Raw genomic sequence first — 25993 nt, forward strand, 5'->3', positions numbered from 1 at the left:
ATGGTTGCTATCACCATAGTCCAAACAAACAGGGTCATCATCTTTGCTGCTGCTGGGGTTCAAAACCTTTTTACAATGGCTGGCGTGGATCCAAGTGTCCTTCCCTTGAAGCTTGACCGAAGTGGCAGTGGTTAACAGCACTTGGAATGGTTCACTGTATCTGGGCTCCAGTGGTCTCCTCATATGTCTCTTTACCACGACCCAGTCTCCTGGTACCAAAATGTGAGTGCCGCTGAGGCAATTGGGGTCTGGAATAGAGGAAAGAACACGATTATGAGTAAAAGTCAAATGTTTATGCAACTCCAGAACATATTCAGTGAGAAAACCATAGGAGGCTGCAGCTGCTGTGGGAAATACAACCCAGTCTTAGGGACACTACCAAACAGTATTTCATATGGGGACAGCTTCTCTTTCCCCCTAGGGGAGGTCCTCACTGAAAACAATGCTATGGGCAAACAATCTACCCAGGACAAGTGTGTTTCTTCCATGCACTTTTGGATTTTTAGTTTCAAGGTACCATTGAGACTTTCCACCTTCCCACTACTTTGTGGATGATAGGGAACATGGAAAGCCTGTTCTGTCCCAAGAGTGACCATGATTTGTTTCATTAGTTCCCCAGTAAAGTCGGTTCCTCTGTCACTTTCTATAGTTTTGGGCACCCCATATCTACAAACCACCTCACTGATCAGTTTTTTATCAGTAGTTTTTGTGTTTGCTTTGGTCACCGCCTAAGCTTCTGGCCACCCAAAGAAAAGGTCAATGCATACCAGGGGATTTTCATAATTACCCACCTTAGATAGCTATATGTAGTCCATCTGCAGTTTCTGAAATGGGTAATCTAGTTTTGGTGCGCATTTCCATGGGACTCAAATAGGCCTACCAGGGTTACGTTTTGCACAAACTAGACATTCTTGAACATACTTTGCAGCTGTATTCAGGAACCCTGGGGCACACCAGTTTTGTAGCACCACTTCACACATAACACCCTTTGAGTTATGCACCGGAGAATGTGCAAGGGCAGCCATCATAGGGAACAGGCAGCGTGGAAGGCAAATATAAGGATAACTCACCAATATAAGTACCAGGCAAGGAGGACAGGAGGGTAAACTGGCAAGGCAGGAAAAGACAGGTGTAGAACCCTTGCCAGTTTACCCTCCTGTCCTCCTTGCCTGGTACTTATATTGGTGAGTTATCCTTATATATAGTGATTGCATATGCTGGATGCTTCCTAATGCTTTATGTCTTTGGGCTGACTGTATGTGTATTTCTTGTATCCAGATTCTCTCTGATCTTTGGAGTAATGGACTCCCTGCTCCCAATTTTAGTGTACCATTATCTATGTAAGCCTGGTCATACCTGCACCTTGGGAGAACATTTCCATTGATGATTTACTTTAGGATTTTTTCCTGGATTACCTCGTACTACTACTCTGTATGTTCTCCTTCGATGCAGCGTGACTTTGGCCGCTTTTTCTACTCTTCACCTTTTGATATGTCCCTCAACTTACATATATTTGTAATTTACACTTTTTAATGTGACTTTTCAATATTTAATAAAGTTTTTTCCAATTACGCCGTATACTCGATTTCCTCCAGTTTTTTATAACATAATAACATAGTAAAATAGTTTTTAAGGTTAAAGGAAGACTAAGTTCATCTAGTTCAGCCCATAGCCTAACATGTTCATCCAGAGTAAGGCAAAAAAAAACATGTGGCAAACACTAAGCTCCACATTGGGGAAAAAAATTACTTCCCGACTCCTTACGACAATCAGACTAGTTCCCTGGATCAACGCCCTATCAAGGAATCTAGTATTTATAACCTGTAATATTATACTTTTCAAGAAAGGCATCCAGGCCCTTCTTAAATGTTAGTAGTGAATCACTCATTACACATCATGCGGCAGAGAGCTCCATAGTCTCACTGCTCTTACAGTAAAGAATCCGCGTCTGTGATTATGATTAAACCTTCTTTCCTCCAGACGTAGAAGATGCCCCCTTGTCCCCGTCTCAGACCTCAGGGTAAAAAGATCAGTAGAAAGGTCTTTGTACTGTCCCCTCATATACTTGTACATAGAAATATGATCACCCCTAAGCCTTTGTTTTTCCAAACTAAATAACCCCAACTGTAATAACCTGTCTTGGTATTGCAGACCCCCAGTCCTCTAATAACCTTGGTTGCTCTTCTCTGCACCCGCTCTAGTTCAGCTATGTCTTTCTTATACACCAGAGACCAGAACTGTACACAGTATTCTAAGTGTGGTCGCACTAGTGACTTGTATAGAGGTAAAGTTATGTTCTCCTCATGAGTATCTATGCCTCTTTTAATGCATCCCATTATTTTATTTGCCTTTGCAGCAGCTGCCTGACACTGTCCACCAAACGTGAGCTTGTCGTCCACCAATACACCCAGGTCTTTTTCAGTGACAGTTTTTCCAGTGTTTTACAATTAAGCTTATAATTATACATTTTATTTCCTCTGCCCAAGTGCATTACCTTACATTTATCCCCATTAAAGCTCATTTGCCATTTATCAGCCCAAGCTTCTAGTTGACATAGATCCTCCTGTAATATAAAATTGTCTTCCTCTATATTGATTACCCTGCCGAGTTTAGTGTCATCTGCAAATATTGAAATACTACTCTGTATGCCCCCTACAAGGTCATTAATAAATATGTTAAAAAGAAGCGGGCCCAATACTGACCCCTGTGGTACCCCACTGTTAACTGAGACCCAGTCTGAGTGTGTTTCATTAATAACCACCCATTGTTTCCTATCACTGAGCCAGTTCTCATTTTATGTATCAACCTTTTGTGTGGAACCGTATCAAAACACTTATGAAAAGTCAATATACACAACATCCATTTCATTTCCTTGGTCCAGTCCGGAACTTACCTCTTCATAAAAGCTGACCAGATTAGTTTGACAGGAACGGTCCCTCGTAAACCCATGTTGATATTGGGTCATGAGGGTCTTCTTCTTCAGATACTCTAGTATAGCATCTCTTAGGAAACCCTCCAGGATTTTACCCACAGTAGAGGTTAAGCTTACTGGCCTAGAATTTCCAAGTTCGGTTTATGTCCCCTTTTTGAATATTGGCACCACATTTGCTATACGCCAGTCCTGGGGTACAGACCCTGTTATTATGGAATCTTTAAAGATTAAAAATAATGATCTATGACTTTACTTAATTCCAGCAGTACTCGCGGGTGTATCCCATCCGGGCCCGGGGATTTTTCAACTTTAGTGATTTTTAGATGCCACCCTACTTCCTGCTGGGTTAAGCAAGTGACATCAAGCAAGTGACATTTAATGGAGAATTTTTGTTATCACTGATCATGTTTTCTGTCATGCGATTTTCTTGTGTAAATACTGTTGAAAAAAAAACATTTAGCATATGGGCTTTTTCCTCATCCACCATTTTACGCAGACTATTTTTAAAGGGGCCAACACTATCATTTTTTAGTTTTTTACTATTAACGTAGTTAAAGAATATTTTGGGATTATTTTACTTTCTCTGGCAATGATTCTCTCTATCTCAATCTTTGCTGCCTTGATTTGGTTTTACAGAATTTATTTAATTTTCTGTATTTATTTAATGCCTCATCACTACCTACTTGCTTTAGTTCTCTAAATGCTTTTTTTTGTCACTTATTGCGCCCCTTACAGCTCTATTTAGCCATAGTGGTTTCCTCCTATTTCTAGCATGTTTATTCCCATAGGGTATATATTGTGCACAGCTCCTATTCAGGATGCTAATAAATGTCTCCCATTTGCTTTGTGTAGTTTTATGTCTCAGGATATCGTCCCAGTTTATTGCACTAAGATCATCTCTCAACCGTTGGAAATTTTCCTTCCTGAAGTTTAGTGTCCTTGTAACCCCTCTACTACACATTTTATTAAAGGATGCATGAAAGCTTATTATTTTGTGATCACCATTACCCAAGTGACCCCCAACTCGTATATTTGATATGCAGTCTGGCCTGTTGGTTAATATTAGGTCTAGCAGTGCCCCCCTTCTTGTTGGGTCCTGAACCAGTTGTGAAAGGTAATTGTCTCTCATAGTTGTCAAAAAACCTATTACCTTTGCTTGAACTCCAGGTTTCTGTTCCCCAATGTATTTCAGGGTAGTTGAAGTCCCCCATAATAATGACTTCTCCTTGAGTCGCTGCTTCATCTATTTGCTTTATGAGGATGTTCTCCGCTGCTTCCATTATTTTTGGAGACTTATAACAAACCCCTATCAGTAATTTATTATTTTTTCCCCCTCCCTTTATCTCCACCCGCAGGGACTCTACATTTCCATTAGATTCACATATATTCTCACGCAAGATGGGTTTTAAGGATGATTTTACATATAAACACCCCCCCCTCGCTTGTTTGTACGGTCATTTCTGAACAGACTATAGCCCTGTAAATTAACTGCCCAGTCATGGCTCTCGTCCAGCCACGTCTCAGATATGCCCCCAGGTCATAATTATTTTACGACAAAATTAATTCTGATTCCTCCATTTTGTTGGTGAGGCTTCTGGCATTAGTGTACATGCATTTTATGTATCACTCTGTACCTCTATTCCTTCTTACTATATTGACTCTTCTAACCCCACCCCCAATTTCTTTATTTGTGCCCAGGTCACTCTCTGCACTTTCTTCCCCACCTATAAAATCAATACCCTCCCCCCAATCCCTAGTTTAAACACTCCTCCAACCTTCTAGCCATAACGGCAAAACAAAATAAGAAAATGTCCAGAAAAAGTCCTTGCACTGGCCAGGGTCTGGTCACTCAGGATTTAGCAAAAAAAACACATGGTTCAGATAAGCACAAACTAACACAAGTTTCTGTCTCTGGAGCTGCCCTCCAGATTCTGAACCACACCTGAGTGAAAAGGCTGGTTATTTAAAGGCCAGACCACAAGCTGGGGCAGAGATATGGGGAATGACCTACCATCTGCACTCTGATCATTCACCTATAAAACACGCCCTTTTAAATGGCTGATTAACCCTTTCTGCACCTACTATGCAGGAGAAGACTTCCATGTTTCACATCACTGAAGCTGACAGCCTCAGTGAAACATATCTCCCCTCCAGTATTCTGACAGTGACTGTCACAATATATATAAAAAAAATATAAAAAAATAAAATAGTAAGTAAAAAATAAAGAATCAAACAAAAATGGAATAGAAAAAATTAAAATAAAAAAATAAAACAAAAATAAATAAAAACGAAAATGAGAAAATGAAAATACATAGCGAAAACGTAGTGTAAGGCTATGTGCCCATGATGCTGAAATGAAGCGGAAAATTTCTGCATTTTCTTGCCCGAAAAAACGCATGCGGAATTTGACATGCGTTTTTCGCACGTTTTGCACATGCGGAATTGTCTTGCGTTTTTCCAATGCATTGTAGATGGCAATTCCGCATGCGTAAACGCACAAATAATGGGCATGCTGCGGAATTTCCTGCACATCAAAAACGCTGCGGAAAATTCCTCAGCATGGGCATTGCAATTGCGGAATTACATAGGGGACCATGGGAGAAGGCTTACCAAACGTTTCCCAAGCGTTTACGCTGCAAAAATTCTGCAGCAAAAACGTGGGCATGGACTCTAACAGCTATGCAGACCTGTATATGGGTAATATAGAACACAGAATAGTTACCTATAGATTAATCACGTTAGTAACACACGTGTAAGAAATTAGGAATCCGCCTGATCAAGAAACCAGATAGCCGCCTGTCAAGGAAGAAAAATGCATATGAGCTGCACTGTGTCATTATTAAAACATTTTAAAGGTCTTGATCAGAACGAAGAGATCGATTGTAAGTCTAACATAGTCCAGATTTTTTATTTATTGCCTAAGATACACAAATGCCTTGCTAAACCCCTAAGGAGACCTATCATGGTCTCAACTAATTCTGTCTTATCGCCATTGGCCATTCTTCTAGAAAGAATCCTTACCACTCTAGTTAAAAAAAAAAGACTACATCATTACTCTTTGAAACAGTCACCTTCCTAGATGAGATTAGGGCCTTGGGACATTTACCACTTGGGACGTCGTGACTTTTTACATATCGATTACACACGACAAAGGCATGAGAGCACTGCATGAACTTTTAAGTCAATCAAGGACCACAAATGGTGTCCTCAACTTTTGCATGGATCTTATGAACCTGGTACTGAAGGAGAATTTCCTTCTATTCCAGGATTCTTATTACTTACACATACAGGGCACAGCACTGGAGTCCATTGTGGCCCCACCCTACGCTAATTGTTACATGGCTGCGTTTGAGGAACAGTTCATCTATTCTCATCCCCTCCTCACTGCACACTGCAGGCTGGGGCATCGCTATGTGACGTCCTTTCCGGTGTAAGCCCCTTTAGTCTACCCTAGGGGTTGGGGTACTCGGAGTTGGGTCCTGTAATGGAGAGATGGGATGCAGCCGTGGCCCGGACCCGACCCGTGCTCAGGGCCGTCACATTAAAAGGAGATGGTGTGGGCTTATCCGGGTTGAGTGGTTGGTTAACAACTACGCCACCTGTGGTGCCTGGTGAAGGGCCACCAGCGCCGCTGCAGTCCGCTGAGGCATGGTGTTTATGGCGGCCAGAGTTATTACTACTCCCCACAGGCGGAGCATGGCCTCAGGGCAGAGGGACAGGATGGAGGGGGTAGTAGTAGAGGAAGACGGGCGCCGCGTCTTGCGGTGTAGCGCCGAATAAACAGTCCGGAGGCCATAGGGGTGAACTTCCAAGGCTTTACTCACATAGATGGCAAAGGAAGGCGACTGTCTGCTCCCCGCGGAGTCCTGCGGTCACCAGGGACGGGGGTCCGACAACCTCCGAGTAAATCCAGCATTCAGTCGGGACCCTACACCAGAGTGTTCCTGAACTACAGACCGAATCCTTTCCTGTCCGTGTGTGTGCAAATAGGCCGGGTCCCCCTCTGAACTCCTCTCAGAACAAGGGTACGGGTGGCAGCTCTGCTCCGTCCGATACCCGGTGGGATCCTCAGGGCCTACCGGGCTTTCCCGACCAGGACACGGAGTAGCAAGGTCGGGTGTCGGGGGCCGGTACCCCTTTTGCATCCGGAGTCCCTCTGAATATATCAGCATGGCGAGGACAGGTGGTGTACACCGCTCTGTCTGCATCCTGCCTGGGATCCATTTGCTGTGGAGCCACACTCTTAATCTCCGGGCCTTCTTGATCGTGGTCCTTGGCCGGGTTGAGACATTCCGTGTCTACAACCTACCTCTCGTCCCAAGGCCAGGGTACGAGGGCTGTGTCCCTTGCCATTGCAGGCCCACACAGGATCTGCGTTCCGGGAGGGAGGTCACATTACACACAGTATTTGACAGCACAGCGAATAGCCAAAAGAACTAAAAAAGACTAAAGGACCAAGATCAAAGATGGCTTTGTCTTAAATATGAAATTTAAAGTGTAACTAACTTGAAAGTCCTCCACCCTCACCCACTAACTGGTTCCCCTAACTCTTGGTTCCCCAGTCTCCCTGTAACCAGGGGAGCAGCACCTAGTGCATACTAGCCCCCTCTGGTGGAGAAATGTGGTGTTGGATGCAAAAGGTTGGGTCCCGACTATCACACTGGCCTTACCTCAGAGGAGGAACACTACACTCCATTAAAGAAGTGCAGCATCCCTGTGGCAGTCGAACCCTCAGGGGCGCCACATTCCCCCCTGGTAAAACACAGCACGTCCGCGGGCTGCAAAAGTAGTAACACCCAGGAAATTTTCTTTTTAATAATAACATAAACTATCTTCCCTTTATGGAAGGCACATTTTCTGAAACATTGCATAACAGGGTATACGTACATTATAAAAGTACAAAAGTATAAAATTATAAAAGTGCTAGCATTTTTCCAGAGACATTTTGTGCAAACAGACAGGTTAAGGTGCAAAGACGCAGAGTCAGTTCAGAAGTGCGAGGGACCTGTCCTAAACCCTCAACTTGGGCCCTGGGGTGGCTGCAGGGCATGAAGATCCTGAGTTGGACCTCCCACAGAGCCACCCTGACAGGTTTTTCTTCTGAGGTCTTGAGGTAGAAGAAAAGGCACGGTTTTACATAAAACCAATATGAAGCACCTAAAAAGATGCAAACTATTTACAATAGAAGGAGTCTGTCTGCTGCAAGTCCACAGGGACACATGTCTCTAGAAAACCGGAATAAACATAATGGAGCAAAACAACCAATTCAACTTAACTGTAACATCAGCCGGGGGCTGCTCAGTCCATGTGTTCCCGCCGGGGAAAGGGTTCATTCCTCCCGACAGAGGTTAGCCGGTCCTCCACAGATGAGTGCACGGGGGCCTTGCTTCTGGACACTTTATGGATATCCAGGGTGTACCAGCCTCGCACTCCATTGTGGCGGGTGTACGTGACCACGTCGCCCACGGCGAGGCTCCGGCCAGGGTGTCCCTTTTTGAGCTGGGGCTCAACGTCACGACGGTTAAAGAAGACGTCTCGCTCCAGCCCGGGACTTCTTATGAAGCCCCATCCTGCCTCACGGTGGAAGCGGACCACCTGCCCTTCTTCACGGGGGCTTGGGTTGGACGCCTCCCTCTGGCGGGTTTTGAACTTTGCAGCTTTGGCCCGAACTTGAAGCTGCTCGCAGCGGAGCTCCCGTTCCTGCTGCTCCCGACTCAGCTTCTGAATTTGTTGGAGGCAGTATTCGTTCCTCCTCTGAGCTTCAGCTCAGGTCTCCCTGGGGAAGCCCATTAGGTTGCCCCCATGGTTGTCCCAGGCCCACTCTTCTGCCACCGGGCAGGTAACTGTGGGTGCCGTAAGCGGCGTTAGGGGTTGCTGCAGCAGGCCCGAGTATGCGGACCATTCCGGGTTGGGGCCCGTGGGTCCCCATGCAGATCCGGGTTCCTCTGGGACGGGAGGTGAAAGACCACGGAGGTCTCCGCACATGGTGGCGGTTTGGAGCTCTGCAGAGAAGGCTTCCTCCCAGGATACCGCGCCTGGGAGCTGGCACTCGGACCACAGGTCCAGGAGGGGCTCGGTTTGCTCCGCGGCCGGGGTAAGGGCTTTAGACTCACCCGGTCCTAGGCCGCAGGCGCCCTCCAGGGGCTCTTCTTCTTGGGCCGCCGCTCCTTGGGTAAGGGCCTCACTCCTCCGCCGCTGCTCCTCCTGCTGCCGCGCAGCCGCCTCCATGAACTCCCTGGCCAGGTTGCCCAGTCCGTAGCTGGGGACCGCAGGGGCTCCCAGGTGTGGGTGGAATCTGGCTCTGTCTCCACCGGCATCCATAGTCGCTGTTAGTGGTGACAATGCTGGAACTCAAAAATGGCTGCACCTCTTCGTCTCCAGCTCTTTTTTCTTGGGGCGGCTCTAAGGCTGCAGATCCACTGGCACTCCCTCGGACGTCCCCTCCGGGGTGATGGATACTACCCCGTGGACAGTCTCTAATGGAAGGGGCAGTCTGCTCTCTTAGCGCCATTGGGGAGCCAGGCCTACGATGGGAGGTGCTGAGACGCTGTCCCTTCCTCACCTGATGGCGTCCGTTCTTCTTGGGCGCGCGCCATTTTAGGTGAAAAGGTGACAGTCTGTTTAGAAAGGTGTGCAGTACTCGGTAGCAATGGGCACTCTTCTCCGTTGCTGCGGGCACGAGATCCTGCCGACTACGCCAGGTTGTGACGTCCTCTCCAGTGTAAGCCCCTTTAGTCTACCCTGGGGGTTGGGGGACTCGGAGTTGGGTCCTGTAATGGAGAGATGGGATGCAGCCGTGGCCTGGACCCGACCCGTGCTCAGGGCCGTCACATTAAAAGGAGATGGTGTGGGCTTATCCGGGTTGAGTGGTTGGTTAACGACTACGCCACCTGTGGTGCCTGGTGAAGGGCCACCAGCGCCGCTGCAGTCCGCTGAGGCATGGTGGTTATGGCAGCCAGAGTTATTACTACTCCCCACAGGCGGAGCATGGCCTCAGGGCAGAGGGACAGGATGGAGGGGGTAGTAGTAGAGGAAGACGGGCGCCGCGTCTTGCGGTGTAGCGCAGAATAAACAGTCCAGAGGCCATAGGGGTGAACTTCCAAGGCTTTACTCACATAGATGGCAAAGGAAGGCGACTCCCTGCTCCCCGCGGAGTCCTGCGGTCACCAGGGACGGGGGGTCCGACGACCTCCGAGTAAATCCAGCATTCAGTCGGGACCCTACACCAGAGTGTTCCTGAACTATAGCCTGAATCCTTTCCTGTCCGTGTGTGTGCAAATAGGCCAGGACTCCCTCTGAACTCCTCTCAGAACAAGGGTACGGGTGGCAGCTCTGCTCTGTCCGATACCGGGTGGGATCCTCAGGGCCTACCGGGCTTTCCCGACCAGGACATGGACTAGCAAGGTTGGGTGTCGGGGGCCTTTACCCCTTTTGCAGCCGGAGTCCCTCTGAATATATCAGCATGGCGAGGACAGGTGGCGTACACCGCTCTGTCTGCATCCTGCCTGGGATCCATTTGCTGTGGAGCCACACTCTTAATCTCCGGGCCTTCTTGATTGTGGTCCTTGGCCGGGTTGAAACATTCCGTGTCTACAACCTGCCTCTCGTCCCAAGGCCAGGGTACGAGGGCTGTGTCCCTTGCCGGCGCAGGCCCACACAGGATCTGCGTTCCGGGAGGGAGGTCACATTACACACAGTATTTGAAGCACAGAGAACAGCCAAAAGAACTAAAAAAGACTAAAGGACCAAGATCAAAGTTGGCTTTGTCTTAAATATGAAATTTAAAGTGCAACTAACTTGTAAGTCCTCCACCCTCACCCACTAACTGGTTCCCCTAACTCTTGGTTCCCCAGTCTCCCTGTAACCAGGGGAGCAGCACCTAGTGCATACTAGCCCCCTCTGGTGGAGAAATGTGGTGTTGGATGCAAAAGGTTGGGTCCCGACTATCACACTGGCCTTACCTCAGAGGAGGAACACTACACTCCATTAAAGAAGTGCAGCATCCCTGTGGCGGTCGAACCCTCAGGGGCGCCACAGCTACATCGATGATATCTTTTGCGTGTGGGTGGGCCCGTTGGACTCCTTGCTTTCCTTGAAACAACATATGAATGGGATCTGGTCTGAACTGAGGTTTGAGCTACAACACTGGGATTAATTTCCTATACACCACAGTCATTTTTGGGTAAGGAGGTCTCCTTACGACTGATCTCTCCATTAAAACAACCAACAGGAATGATCTCTTGCATTTTTCTAGCTGCCACCCCCGAGTGACCAAGAGATCAATACCTATCTCACAATTTCTGAGGGTCAATAGAATGGTCTCCAGTGACACAGTTAAAAATGAGCGACTGGATGAAATGGCCACTAAATTCAGAGCAAGGGGTTATCCTGAGAAGGTTCTGCAGCAAGGTAGATTATATCAACTATGACCACGGACCAATTCAGGCCAAAGAATAGCTTTTGTCCATACATATCACCCCTATGCATATAGAATCCATAAGGCAATAAGGAAAAATTGGTCTATTGTTACCAAGAGCTCTCCTCAAACAAGGGAGTTTCAATATCCATTTATGCCATGCTTTCGGTGACCATCCAATTTAAAAAACAAATTATAACGGGCTGACATAGGCTCACAAATGAGTCATAACATCTCACAAATGAGATACCAAGTAATCGAACAAGTACCATTTGGCAGACGGGGGGGGGGGGGGCAATAGGGTCACACAATTGAAGCAAAGTGAAGCCTATTGGATTCATCACCTACAAACCTCAGAATCCAGGGGTCTGAATAGGGACTTTGAGTTGATTGTTTTTGCATAGAGGTGACTGTTGTTTCATAGGCAAACCTGTTTTGTAGTAAACTGATGATTAATATTTGACTTTTTCCTGTTACCACAGATATAAATCGGGATGGGATGTCTTGACTCACTTCCATACCTCGGATTACACACATCCTCTGTTTTATTTATTCTGTCGGCCTCTCTATACTGTTTAACACTCATGATCACAAATTTCCAAGGGTGCTCTTGGTTCTTGATCTCATGTAAGTATTCTGTAGTCTGGACACATTTTGTACATTCCCATTTTCATTTTTATTTTTTGTTTCCTTTATTTTTTAACTTTCACTATTCCATTTTTGTTTGATTCTTTATTTTTTTTTTTTACTTACTATTTTATTTTTTAATATATATTTTTTATATTTTTTAATATTTTTTTATATATATTGTGACAGAGTCACTGGTAATATATGCGAGGGGAGATATGTTTCACTGCAGCTGCTAGCTTCAGTGAACTAAACCTACAAATTTATTCCAGCATGTTACGTGTTGGGGGTTAAACCACCATTTTAAAAGGGAGTGTTTTTTTGTGAATGAAATTGAGAAGGGTGGGAGGTCATTCTCCCTATCTCCACCTCAAGGGTGTGGCTGGGCAAGTTAAATGCTCAGTCACTGCTTTTTTCTTCTCTGTTTTGAGTGGAGAAGGAGGAGCTGAAGTGTGCTGCAACTTGAGTGGGCGAATCCGCACACATATAGACTGTGCTATCGTTTTTATCTTTTGTTTTGCCATTACGTCAGCAAGGCTGTGTTTATTTTGCTGAACCTGCGGTGCTTTATGCTGTTTTAAATATACCTGCAGACAAAAATGTTCCTGAGTCTACTTCTGAAAGCAGCCAAATGAGTCGTCTTGTCATAGATGGTGCGAGAGTGTGTGCAAGAGTCCAGGAACACGTGTACCTGCCACAGAGAACGGTGGATGTCCTGGGTAAAAGCCATCAGCCAGCAGGAGATGTCCAGCAGCATGGAGGGGCTAATCAAGCATTTGGTCCAAAGCCAACAACAGCAGCACCAATAGCACCTAGCACCTGCAGAGCCAGCAGAACATGCAGCAGCGCCGGGAGCAGCTACAGCACTGAGAGCAGCAGCAGCAGAGCCAGCAGCACCTGCAGCAGCAGCATCAGGAACAGCAGCAGGAGACAAAACAACTCCTGATGCAGCAGAACAATCTTTTACGTGACCACAACTGCGGGACCGAGGGCTGGCAAAGGTGCTGAGAGAGGGCATGGCTAACCGGAAAAACTGGTGGAGCGTGAGTAAGGTGCACATGTTACGCTGGATTGAGAAACATGCAGTGTGCTCAGTGAAACAAACACAGCAGGCGTGTCCGCTTCCATTACAGCTGATGGGCTGTCACTCAGCCTGACTGGAGCAGGTAAAGAACCGGAGTTTCTGTGATGGTAGACCTGCGTGACAATACTTGGCACGGTAACAAAGGAGGAGCAAGAAGCAGTGGATGTGTTTAATGGGGCAGCTGATGGTTGTTGGGGTGCGCTGGTCCGCATTTCAGCGCGGTAAGATTTCCTGTGTAAAGAATGTTATTTGAGCATGAGTATTTTATCACAAAGTTAGCAGATAACGTGAGTTGGCTCATTCTTTGCAGTGACAAAAAAAGCCCATGCGAGGCAACCCTTGCTGCCCCTGCGAGCTGCAGACCTGTGACCGCTGCTGGCCACAGCCATGGTTGTGGCTAAGGATGCAGTGCTCCTCATACTTGCATCATTCAGTTTCTGCACCGTAGGGCGAAATGTAACCTCCTCGTCTTCCTCCTCCACCTCCTCAGATGAGCTACTCGGCTGCGTGACTCTGGGTTCACACCAAGTAGGATCTTCAACCTGGTCATCATCCTATGTGTTATCCCATTCCTCGTCCTCAGAGTGACCCCTCTCCTCTTCTTGCCCTGACAGCACAGTACAGTCTGCATGAGGCTCAGTCTCAGTATCTGAGTCTCATCGGGATCACCTCCTCTGCGGTTAACGTCTAGTGACGAGGGTCAGGAACCTGCTCGAACCCTACTTCGTCCTGCCCTGAATCCAATCTAAAAAAAATTTGGGCATCGGTGCAGATACTTTCCTCCCCTTGACTCTGTGACTGTTTGGAGTACACTTCTGATGCCCATGGTGTAGAATGGGTGAAGAGTTCTACAGACTCACCCATCTGTGGTTCGCTACAGTCAGTGGGGCAGTTGGCCAGTTGTGACGCGGGGGGAAGCATGGGTAATTGGGGTGCCACCTCTGTGGACTGTACTGCGTGTGATGTTGAGGTGGAGGAAGAAGAGGAGAGGGCACTGGAAGCAGAGCTTGCCATCCACTGGAGCACCTGCTCTTTCTGGGACTTATCAACAAGGCGTATCGCTGTGCGGCTGCCAAAAGGAAGGGAGTGCAGTAGGCTGTCCACTAACATAAGTTGTTAGTTGTCTTTGGATGGGACCTGTTTGTGTTGGTTCACTAGTGCTTTCACTAACATTACCAAGTACCCCACGTACACCTTGAACACCAAGCCTATTCCCCCTTCCACCGCGCCCTCTCTTTTTCTCACTCATGTAGGTCAGATACAGTAGTAGGAGCACGCAATTAACTAAAGAAAAATGTTTTTTTTTCCTGTGCAATAGCTCAGCACATACCTGAATTTTAGCTACATTAAATGGCAAGGTAAGATATGGCCTGCCGTATAACGTTACTAATAGACAAAAGAAATTTGTTAGTGTGCATGATGCCGATAAAACCTACGAGATATTCTCCAAACAATTTCAAACTGAGATGTCCCCTGCTGTATTACTTTAGGAACAGAATAATTTTTTTTTTTAATGTGGATGAGGCCTGTATGACATAGAATATATGCTCCAAAATATTTCAAACTTAGATCTAGCCAGCTGTATCGCTTTACTTAGAGCAAAAATAATTTTTGGGTTACTCTGCATAAGCTCTGCGTCCAGCTGACTCTGATCGCCGCTGACGTAGTAGCTGGCTTATAGCACTGTATGACTTTTGACACTGGAAAAAATATTTTTTTTGGACTGGGCGTAGCAAGAGAAGAAATGTATTTTTTTTTCTCTGAAACCACCTGAAGTTCAACTCCACTAAAATAGTATCTGACACCAAAAAAAACTTTAGTGCCCACAGCTTTCAATATCACAATAGCAACAGAGAAGAATAACAGATGTTGTGCTCTGCAGTAAGAAGCTCTGCAGACCGTGCAGAGCACAATGTCAACCCCACTAAATGGAAAGGTGCACTGCGCTTGATCACATTAGCAAGTGCAAAAAAAGATTCAAGGTATCCTGAGACATGGAGCTCTATACCAGCGGTGCACAGCACTATTGTATGGCATGGGCCCTCTGTTTCTGTCAGAATCTCAGTACTTGCACAAGAACACCAAAAATGTGCTGCACCAGCGGTTGCAGAGGTACACAGGCCAGGAATTATCTACACTATCTGACAACCACACTAGCGACCATCTATCTAATATCTCTCATTACACAGGAGAACACTGAGCTGCGTCTATCTTCTTCAGTGACCTGGATATAATGGCGCTGAGGGAACATGGCCACTTTTTATATTGAGAGGACATGTGATTTCTGCAGCCAATTGTAGAATCCCTTATGTCTGGATAGTGTAGATGTTTCCTGCGCTATGATTGGCTGGCCGCGCTTTCATCAGTTAAAGTTACCGTCCACAGGGAAAAAAAACGAAAAACAGTGCTCCGCTGATCTGACCTGTTCTATACTCTCCACAGCCCCCACACTCACCTGGCACATGTCACCGCTCATCATACACTGATCTGACCTGTTCTAAGCTCTCCACAGCCCCCACACTCACCTGGCACATGTCACCGCTCATCATACACTGATCTGACCTGTTCTATACTCTCCACAGCCCCCACACTCACCTGGCACATGTCACCGCTCATCATACACTGATCTGACCTGTTCTATACTCTCCACAGCCCCCACACTCACCTGGCACATGTCACCGCTCATCATACACTGATCTGACCTGTTCTAAGCTCTCCACAGCCCCCACACTCACCTGGCACATGTCACCGCTCATCATACACTGATCTGACCTGTTCTATACTCTCCACAGCCCCCACACTCACCTGGCACATGTCACCGCTCATCATACACTGATCTGACCTGTTCTATACTCTCCACAGCCCCCACACTCACCTGGCACATGTCACCGCTCATCATACACTGATCTGACCTGTTGTAAGCTCTCCACAGCCCCCACACTCACCTGGCACATGTCACCGCTCATCATACACTGATCTGACCTGTTCTATACTCTCCACAGCCCCCACACTCACCTGGCACATGTCACCGCTCATCATACACTGATCTGACCTGTTGTAAGCTCTCCACAGCCCCCACACTCACCTGGCACATGTCACCGCTCATCATACACTGATCTGACCTGTTCTAAGCTCTCCACAGCCCCCACACTCACCTGGCACATGTCACCGCTCATCATACACTGATCTGACCTGTTCTAAGCTCTCCACAGCCCCCACACTCACCTGGCACATGTCACCGCTCATCATACACTGATCTGACCTGTTCTATACTCTCCACAGCCCCCACACTCACCTGGCACATGTCACCGCTCATCATACACTGATCTGACCTGTTCTATACTCTCCACAGCCCCCACACTCACCTGGCACATGTCACCGCTCATCATACACTGATCTGACCTGTTCTATACTCTCCACAGCCCCCACACTCACCTGGCACATGTCACCGCTCATCATACACTGATCTGACCTGTTCTAAGCTCTCCACAGCCCCCACACTCACCTGGCACATGTCACCGCTCATCATACACTGATCTGACCTGTTCTATACTCTCCACAGCCCCCACACTCACCTGGCACATGTCACCGCTCATCATACACTGATCTGACCTGTTCTATACTCTCCACAGCCCCCACACTCACCTGGCACATGTCACCGCTCATCATACACTGATCTGACCTGTTGTAAGCTCTCCACAGCCCCCACACTCACCTGGCACATGTCACCGCTCATCATACACTGATCTGACCTGTTCTATACTCTCCACAGCCCCCACACTCACCTGGCACATGTCACCGCTCATCATACACTGATCTGACCTGTTGTAAGCTCTCCACAGCCCCCACACTCACCTGGCACATGTCACCGCTCATCATACACTGATCTGACCTGTTCTAAGCTTTCCACAGCCCCCACACTCACCTGGCACATGTCACCGCTCATCATACACTGATCTGACCTGTTCTAAGCTCTCCACAGCCCCCACACTCACCTGGCACATGTCACCGCTCATCATACACTGATCTGACCTGTTCTAAGCTCTCCACAGCCCCCACAGTCACCTGGCACATGTCACCGCTCATCATACACTGATCTGACCTGTTCTAAGCTCTCCACAGCCCCCACACTCACCTGGCACATGTCACCGCTCATCATACACTGATCTGACCTGTTCTAAGCTCTCCACAGCCCCCACACTCACCTGGCACATGTCACCGCTCATCATACACTGATCTGACCTGTTCTATACTCTCCACAGCCCCCACACTCACCTGGCACATGTCACCGCTCATCATACACTGATCTGACCTGTTCTAAGCTCTCCACAGCCCCCACACTCACCTGGCACATGTCACCGCTCATCATACACTGATCTGACCTGTTCTAAGCTCTCCACAGCCCCCACACTCACCTGGCACATGTCACCGCTCATCATACACTTGCACTATGCTAAGAAAACTGTTCAAAACACCGTGGTTGCCCTGTATTCGCGGGCCCGCACAAATTCGGCAAACTTTTCCCATTTTAAGAAAATTTGCTTGCCTTTGCGATCACGAATCCGAATGTGCCATATCTGTGCCGAATTTGTAACTTTCGAACATTTGCTGAACAAATTCGCTCAACACTAGTCCTGGATACCAAGTTTTTAAAATAAACATCCACCATGACTCCGTCGTTAATACTTTTCTAGACAGATCACACCCTCTAAATGGTCTAGTCACTTTTTCAATTCCTATAATGGAAATAGTTTTTGCATCGCCCGAATGACGTTCTATAAAGTGCCGAGACGCTGCAGAGCTTTTAATAAAAAAATTATTTTCAGCATCCGACAGGTGCCGTCTGGCTCTCACCTTCAGGGGTCCAGAGGGGCATCCTATGTACTGAAGATGGCATGCAGTGCAGGTGATCAGATAGATTACATTTGTATTATTGCAGTTTATAAAATGTTTTATTTTATACGTCTTGTTTGTAACCGAAGACGTGAATGAGGTTGGATCACTGATATGTGTACACGTCATACAAATGTTGTGTCCACACCTAAAAAAACATAGTATGCCGCCAGGTTTCTCTGTTATCAGTAGTACTCTTGCTCATATATAGACTCGGGGATAGAAGTCGCCCAATGAAGGGCACATTTATTACAAATCTGATAGGATTTTTAAGGATTTTTCTAAGTTTGGGGTCTTGATACAACAATGGTATATCTTTTTTAATGATTTGTGTAACCTGTGACAATTGTGGACTGTAACTTGACACAAATGTAATGACATATGATTGGTGTGATGCTACATCTGTGTTCTCTTGTATCATGTCCATATTGGTTATATGTGGTTCGCTCTTTTAAGCATCCAATGCGGATATTTCCTTTGTTTTAACCAGTCAGCAGTTTGAGCTGCTTCTTTTATGAATTGTGAATTATTACTAGTTCTGATGAGTTCTCCTACAGGAATTCTCTTAATAGTTTGTCTATTATGACACGATGTAGCTGGTAATATTGAATTTGTGGCCAAGTTTTTTCTGAATGGAGAAATTGAAACCCCCAAAGGAGTGAACTCTAATGTAATGTCCAAAAAATGAATTCTTTCTTTGTTCACATTGTAGGTAAATTTAAGGTTCATGGGATTGTTATTAATGTAGTTGACAAATTCCAGAGCCGTCTCCCTTGGGCCGTCTTCTATCAGGAGCAGTCCACAGTTTTCACAAGTTACAAAAATCATTGAAAAATATATACCATCGTTGTATCAGGACCCAAAGCTTAGGATTTTCAAGGATTATTGATTGGGTGACCTATCCCCGAGTCTATATATGAGCAAGAGTACTACAAATAACAGAGAAACTTGGCTGCATAGTATTGTTTTTTTTTCAGATGCGGACACATTGGTAAGACGTGTACACATATCAGTAATACAGCCTCATTCACATGTTACAAACAAGACGTATAAAATAAAACGTTTGTAGGATGCACCTCTGGCCCCTGAAGGTGAGAGCCGGCGGCACCTGTTAAATATGGAGTCATGGTCGATGTTTATTTTAATCATCCGCCATGATTTAATTTATCATTATTATTGGAGATAATAGTATATGGTATTCTAGGTGCAATCATATACACTTTTCTGTGCTATTATTATATGTTTTTTGTTAGGTCTGTTTTCATTGTTTTTAATACGGTTTGTGTGATTGGAGTTTACACCCCATGTGATCAACCTGTATTAGGTATATAAAGTCAGTGTCTCCATTCTGTGTAACATGCACCGATTAAGGACAGCAGTCCGAAACGCGTGTGTGGTTAATATGCCTTCTGGGAGAGGTTGGTGACAGTGGTTATATGTATTTTTCAAGGATTTTTGTGAATAAAAATTGACCATTTTATCTGAAGCTGGAACCCTTCCTGTGTTTTGTTTGGAGCCCTGCTGCACAGCTGAATCCGAGCTTTGGACAATAAAGTGGGTGAGCTGACTGAATTTGTTTTCTCTTCTATTTCTTTTAAAGGTACGGTGAGTGCAGCTTTTCTTTTTTCTCCATTGTTATGCTATTTTCTATTTTCCAAAGCATTGCACCTGTTATGATCTGCAACAAGTACTAAGGAAAGAAGGGGAAAGCTTTCCCTACAATAAGACTAAGCTGAATCCCTACGATGTAGTGGGCTGCTTGTTCCTATTTGAACGGACCCGCCTTAGTCCTAGGCTAGTCTGAACGAAGACCTATAGAATAAAAGGAAGGAATCCCTAAAAGAACTAAGGACTTGAACAAAAAGGGACACCTCCTCCTGAACCGAGAAAGTTGTTGCAGAACACAAAAGATAAACTGACAAAAAGGTACTAGAGGTCCCAGAAAGACCAAGCAAACTGACAGAGAAAGGCACTTGGCTAGCAAAACAGTCAAACAAAACTGAAGTCCAGGACAGCCAAAAAGGCGGAACTGGAATATAAAGGCAGATGGTCATGTGACCGCAAAACGCAAGATGGAAAAAACGAACATGAGGGTTCTAACAGTATCCCCTCTTTTAAAAGGATCCTCCGGATCCTCCAGGCCCAGGCCTATCCGAAAACCTCTTGTGGAAAGCTCTAACAAGCCTAGGACCAGAGACATCATCCGCCCTTACCCAGGAGTTATCTTCGGGACTGAAACCCTTCGAGGAGACGAGATACTGTAATCTCCCTCTATGCCATTTAGAATTCAAGATACGTGAAATTTCATATTCACCGTCTTCCACCACAGGAGGAACTGTGACAGTGGTGTCCCTATTAGATACGTCAGCCTTTTTCAACAAGGAAACATGAAACACAGGATTAATCTTCCAGGAAGTAGGAACATCCAACCTAACAGCAGACGGGTTAACAACCTCAAGCACTTTAAATGGACCCACAAACTTCGGACCCAGTTTTTTAGAGGGAATCCTCAACCACAGGTTCCTTGAGGACAACCAAACAATTTCACCTACAGTAAACAAAACCTCTTTACGTTTCCTGTCAAAATACTTCTTGGACATCATGTTAGCCTCTTGAAGGTTGCAACGTACATTAGTCCAAACTCTCTCCAAATCACCGGAAAAATTCTCCTCCTCCGGCACCGCCGACCCCAATTTGGAGAACGAACCAAAAGACGGATGTCTCCCAGTACAACAAAAAAAGGAGAACACCCAGCAGAGGAGGATGTATGATTGTTAAGAGCAAATTCTGCGAGAGGCAGAAACTCAGACCACCCCTCTTGATTGTCCGCCACAAAACATCGCAAAAACTGTTCTACATTCTGGTTCTTTCTTTCAGTCTTTCCATTAGACTCAGGATGATACCCAGACAAAAATGACAAATGGACTCCCAACCTGTCACAAAAAGCACACCAAAAGCGAGCCACAAACTGAGGTCCTCTATCAGAAACAATATCCGTGGGAATGCCATGAAGCTTGACAATCTCCTTAACAAATGCCTTAGCGAGTGTCTTGGCGCAGGGCAACTTTAATGAATGGAACCAAATGACACATTTTTCTAAAACGATCCACGACCACTCAGATGACAGTAAAACCCTCGGACATGGGCAGATCAGTAATAAAATTCATTGTGAGATGCGTCCAAGGCGCACTAGGAACTTCAAGAGGGCAAAGCAACCCCGCAGCAGGAGTATGTGAAGCCTTTGCCCTAGCACACACAGTACACTGACGCACCCACTTGATGACTTCCTTCTGCCATCCAGGCCACCAAAGACTGCGACTGATAAGTCTCTTAGTCTCCGAAATTCCTGTATGACCTGCCAACCGAGACTCATGACACTCCACAAACAAATCTTTCCTAAAGGCTCTAGGCACGAACAACCTCCCATGGGGAGTGTTAGATAGAGCATCATCTTGAGCATTCAGAATCCCATTCTCCAAAATGGAGTCCAATGCCGCCACCACAACTCCTTTCTGTAAAATGCTCTCCTCCTCCTCGGCACCGACCGTAGGAGAGAATCTGTGAGATAAAGCATCGGCTTTAACATTCTTAGTACCAGGGATATAGGTAACAGAAAAATGAAACCGAGAAAAAAAAAGTGCCCACCTAGCTTGACGGGCATTCAAGCGTTTGGCAGCATCCAGATAGATCAAATTCTTATGATCTGTGAAAACCTGAATAGGAAATCTAGCACCTTCCAAAAAATGATGCCAATGTTCAAACACAAGTTTAATAGCCAGCAACTCCCGATTTCCAACATCATAATTCAATTCGGTTTCTGAAATTTTTTTCGAAAACAAGGCACAAGGATATACTCCATCCCTTTTCTCCTGAGACAAAACCGCACCGACCCCCACCGAAGAAGCATCAACCTCGACCAAAAAAGGCTTGGTCTCATCAGGCTGCATAAGGATAGGGGCAGAACTGAACCTCTCTTTGAGATACTCAAACGCTTCAATGGCCTCAGTAGTCCACTGGGCCGTATTCGCACCTTTCCTGGTGAGATCGGTTAGAGGCTTAACAATTACAGAAAAATTCTTAATGAATTTCCTGTAATAATTGGCAAAACCCAAAAATCTCTGTATAGATTTCAAACCAATAGGCCTAGGCCATTCCTGCACAGCCTGTACCTCCACCGGGTCCATCTCAAAGCCCTCGCTGGAGACAATGTAGCCCAAAAAACTAATTTTCTGCACAGCGAACTCGCATTTCTCCAGCTTAGCAAACAGTGAATTGTCACTTAATAACTACAATACCTCACGTACGCTCTGCCAATGGGACTCCAGATCTGGTGAATAAATCAGAATGTCATCCAAATATACAACCACATTCTTACCAATCAAAGGTCTTAGGATGTCATTAATAAGGTTCTGAAAAAACGCTGGTGCATTGGTAAGACCAAAAGGCATCACCAGATTCTCAAAATGACCCACCGGAGTGTTAAAAGCAGTCTTCCATTCATCACCCTCCTTCATTCGCAACAAATTGTATGCCCCCCGGAGATCATTTTTAGAGAACCACTTGGCCCCCACTAACTGGTTAAACAAGTCAGGAATCAACGGCAGTGGGTAGGAATTGCGTACGGTAATTTTATTAATTTCTCAAAAGTCCAGACATGGACGTAAACCGCCGTCTTTTTTTTTTACAAAAAAAAAATCCAACAGCCACAGGTGACTTAGAAGGTCTAATGTGACCGGCGGCCAAGCTAGTCTGTATGTATTCCTCCAAGGCTTTTCTTTCAGGGATAGTAAGATTAAATAAGCGACTCTTGGGAAGAGTAGCTCCAGGAACAAACTCAATGGTGCAATCATAGTCCCTATGAGGAGGTAGAATTTGTGACTCCTCCTCTGAAAAAAACTTCCAAAAATCCTGAATAGGTACAGGTAATTCCCCTCTTTCCACAGCAGCAATGCGACCGTTACAACATTTATCATAACACTTAGGACTCCAAGATTTAATCTCATTAGTAGACCAGTCCAGTAAAGGATTGTGCAGTTTTGACCAAGGCGAACCTAACACTACTGGAGAAGGTAAATTATTTAATACCACTAAATCCAAATTCTCTTGGTGAATGCCATTGATAGTGAAGGGAAATGCAGCAACCTTGTGAGTAACACATTTCAAAGGAGTGTTATCAACAGCAACCACAGAAATAGGAGATGACAAGGGTTTTGGTTCCAATTTAAGTTTTTCCAAAAACTCCTTATCAATCACATTCAGTGTAGAACCACAATCCACAAATACCTGAAATTCAATCAACTCCTCCTGCATTGAGTTACTCCCTGAAAGAAATACTCCCTTAGTGTCAAGCAATACGGGCATAACTGACCTTTTTTTTTCTTTGTTTAGCAGAAGCTCACAGTTCTTAACAAAATGGTCAGATTTACCACAGTAAAAACACAATCCCTTGGAAAACCTGCGGTCTTTTTCCTTGGAGCGGAGTGGCATCGCCCCAATCTCCATCGGTTCTCCGTCATCCGAGCAGACCCTCTGATGACTAGGAGCTGCCATAGCAGGAGTTTTCTCCTCATTAACCCTGGCACGCAGTCTCCTGTCCACCCGTATAGCTAATTGCATGGCTTCTTGCAAGTTTCCAGGTGCAGGGATAGCAATCAGCAGATCCTTAACCCTTTCACCTAGACCAGCAAGAAGCAAACATTTTAACGCCGAATCATTCCATCTCACTTCAGAAGACCACCTTCTGAAGTGTGTACAATAATTTTCAACATCCCCTGACCCCTGCTTTAAACGTCTCAGTTGTGTCTCAGCAGAAGAGACTCGATCAGGATCGTCATACAGCAACCCCATAGCAGAAAAAAAATCTTCCACTGATCTAAAACACGGATCATTAGGTTGGAGAGAAAAAGCCCACCCCTGTGGTTCCTTGCGCAAAAGTGACATGATAAACCCAAACGAAAATATAATAAACAAGCATTTTTAAAGGAAAAAAAATCTTGTTGTTTACCTTAAAAAAAATCATGCAGTCCTACCTTCGGTTCAACAAAATGCGCTCCAGGACAGCTACTCACGTGTTGCTGGAGCTCGGCCACCTCAAGAGACAAACCCTGCAGGCGTTGAGCCAATTCCTGAACAGACACCATGCTGATCTCCGGATCTCTTTCCTTAGGATTTTTTTTTTTGATTTTGGGCTGGACTTACTGTTATGATCTGCTACAAGAACTAAGGAAAGATAGGAAAACTGTCCCTACATTAGGACTAAGCGGATTCCCTACGATGCAGTGGGCAACCTGTTCCTTGTGAACAGACCCGCCTTCGACCTCAGCTAGTCTGAACGCAGACCTATAGATATAAGGGAGGGGTCCCTAAAAGTACTAAGGACTGGGACAAAATTGGACACCTCCTAGCAGAAGTTGTAGCAGAGCAAAAAGACAAACAGACAAAAATACTTAGAGGTCCAAGGACCAAGCAAACTATAGAGATAGATACAAAGCACCTGGCTAGATTAAGAGTCAAAGTAACATTGAAGTCCAGCAAAGCCAGAAGGGCGGAGCTGGAATAAATAGGCAGCAGGTCACATGACCACAAAATAGAAAAAAACTAACAGGAGGGTTCTAACAGCTAGAACTCTGTGTGGCTTTGACTTGATCTCTAATCTAAGCTGCTGTTAACCTGCGATTTCTGAGGCTGGTGACTCGGATAAACTTATCCTCAGAAGCAGAGGTGACTCTTGGTCTTCCTTTCCTGGGGCGGTCCTCATGTGAGCCAGTTTCTTTGTAGCGCTTGATGGTTTTTGCAACTGCACTTGGGGACACTTTCAAAGTTTTCCCAATTTTTCGCACTGACTGACCTTCATTTCTTAAAGTAATGATGGCCACTCGTTTTTCTTTACTTAGCTGCTTTTTTCTTGCCATAATACAAATTCTAACAGTCTATTCAGTAGGACTATCATCTGTGTATCCACCAGACTTCTGAACAACACAACTGATGGTCCCAGCCCCATTTATAAGGCAAGAAATCACACTTATTAAACCCGACATGGCACACCTGTGAAGAGAAAACCATTTCCGGTGACTACCTCTTGAAGCTCGCCAAGAGTGTGCAAAGCAGTCATCAAAGCAAAAGGTGGCTACTTTGAAAAACCTAGAATATAAGACATATTTTCAATTGTTTCACACTTTTTTTTGTTAAGTATATAATTCCACATGTGTTAATTCATAGTTTTGATGCCTTCAGTGTGAATGTACAATTTTCATAGTCATGAAAATACAGAAAAATCTTTAAATAAGAAGGTGTGTCCAAACTTTTGGTCTGTACTGTATATCTAACAAAAGTAATGCTAAAGGAGGAGATGGTTTTATTGTTTGGTGGAGTAGAGAAGAGATCAGGTGAAAAGTAAACGACCAGGTGGAAGTGATTACTGGACAGCTCCATAACGTGTGGATTAAATAACCTTTTTGGCCACAATTGCGCCAACAGAGTTGAGTAGAGAAGGGGAACATAGAGTGAAGCCTCATTGGGGTGCAATACCATCTTAAAACTGTTTTCATTTAGGACTCCCTCCTTGACCTGACAAAGGGCTACTGGCAGATCCCCATGTCCCAGAGGGCCAAGGAGAAGACAGCTTTCTCAACACCTGATGGGTGTTTCCAATACACTCGAATGCCATTCGGACTGCAGGGGGCCCCAACCATATTCCAGAGGGCCATGGATCGGATCCTCGGCACACATAAGAATATGCCGCAGCCTACCTTGATGACATTGTCGTCTTTAGCCCAGACTGGGCTAGTCATCTGCCAAAGGTACAGGCGATTCTGGATGCTCTGAGTAAGGTGGGAATTTCTATAAATCCCAAAAAATGTGCCATTGGAAAGGAGGAGGCCAAGTACTTAGGCTACGTCATCGGGAGAGGCAAAATTAAGCTACAAGTCAATAAAGTCGAAGCAATCCAGACCTGGCTGCAACCGCTCTCCAAGAAGCAGGTGAGAGTGTTTCTTGGGATTGTGGTATATTACCGGCGGTTTATCCCAAATGTTGCCATGAT

General features: G+C 45.6%; 1 protein-coding gene and 1 long non-coding RNA gene across 11 annotated transcripts in view; one reads left to right on the forward strand and one right to left on the reverse strand.

Moving 5' to 3' along the window:
- SHROOM4 (shroom family member 4) overlaps positions 1-25993 on the forward strand; it is a 598984-nt gene that overhangs the window by 18434 nt on the left and 554557 nt on the right. The gene's annotated exons all lie outside the window — the stretch shown is intronic.
- Positions 15479-17760, reverse strand: LOC141154122 (uncharacterized). 7 transcript variants are annotated; one of them, XR_012247397.1, is made up of 3 exons: positions 16985-17760; positions 15585-16844; positions 15479-15514 (listed from the first exon to the last, which is right to left on the reverse strand). It is a non-coding gene; the product is annotated as an uncharacterized lncRNA (long non-coding RNA). The 7 variants fall into 7 exon arrangements; XR_012247400.1 differs by having other exon boundaries at positions 15485-16704; positions 16775-16844; XR_012247398.1 differs by having other exon boundaries at positions 15485-16494; positions 16565-16844.

Source organism: Phyllobates terribilis, unplaced genomic scaffold (genome assembly GCF_046119375.1).
Source record: "Phyllobates terribilis strain yellow unplaced genomic scaffold, ASM4611937v1 Scaffold_7__3_contigs__length_470593459, whole genome shotgun sequence".
Classification (NCBI taxonomy): domain Eukaryota; kingdom Metazoa; phylum Chordata; class Amphibia; order Anura; family Dendrobatidae; genus Phyllobates; species Phyllobates terribilis.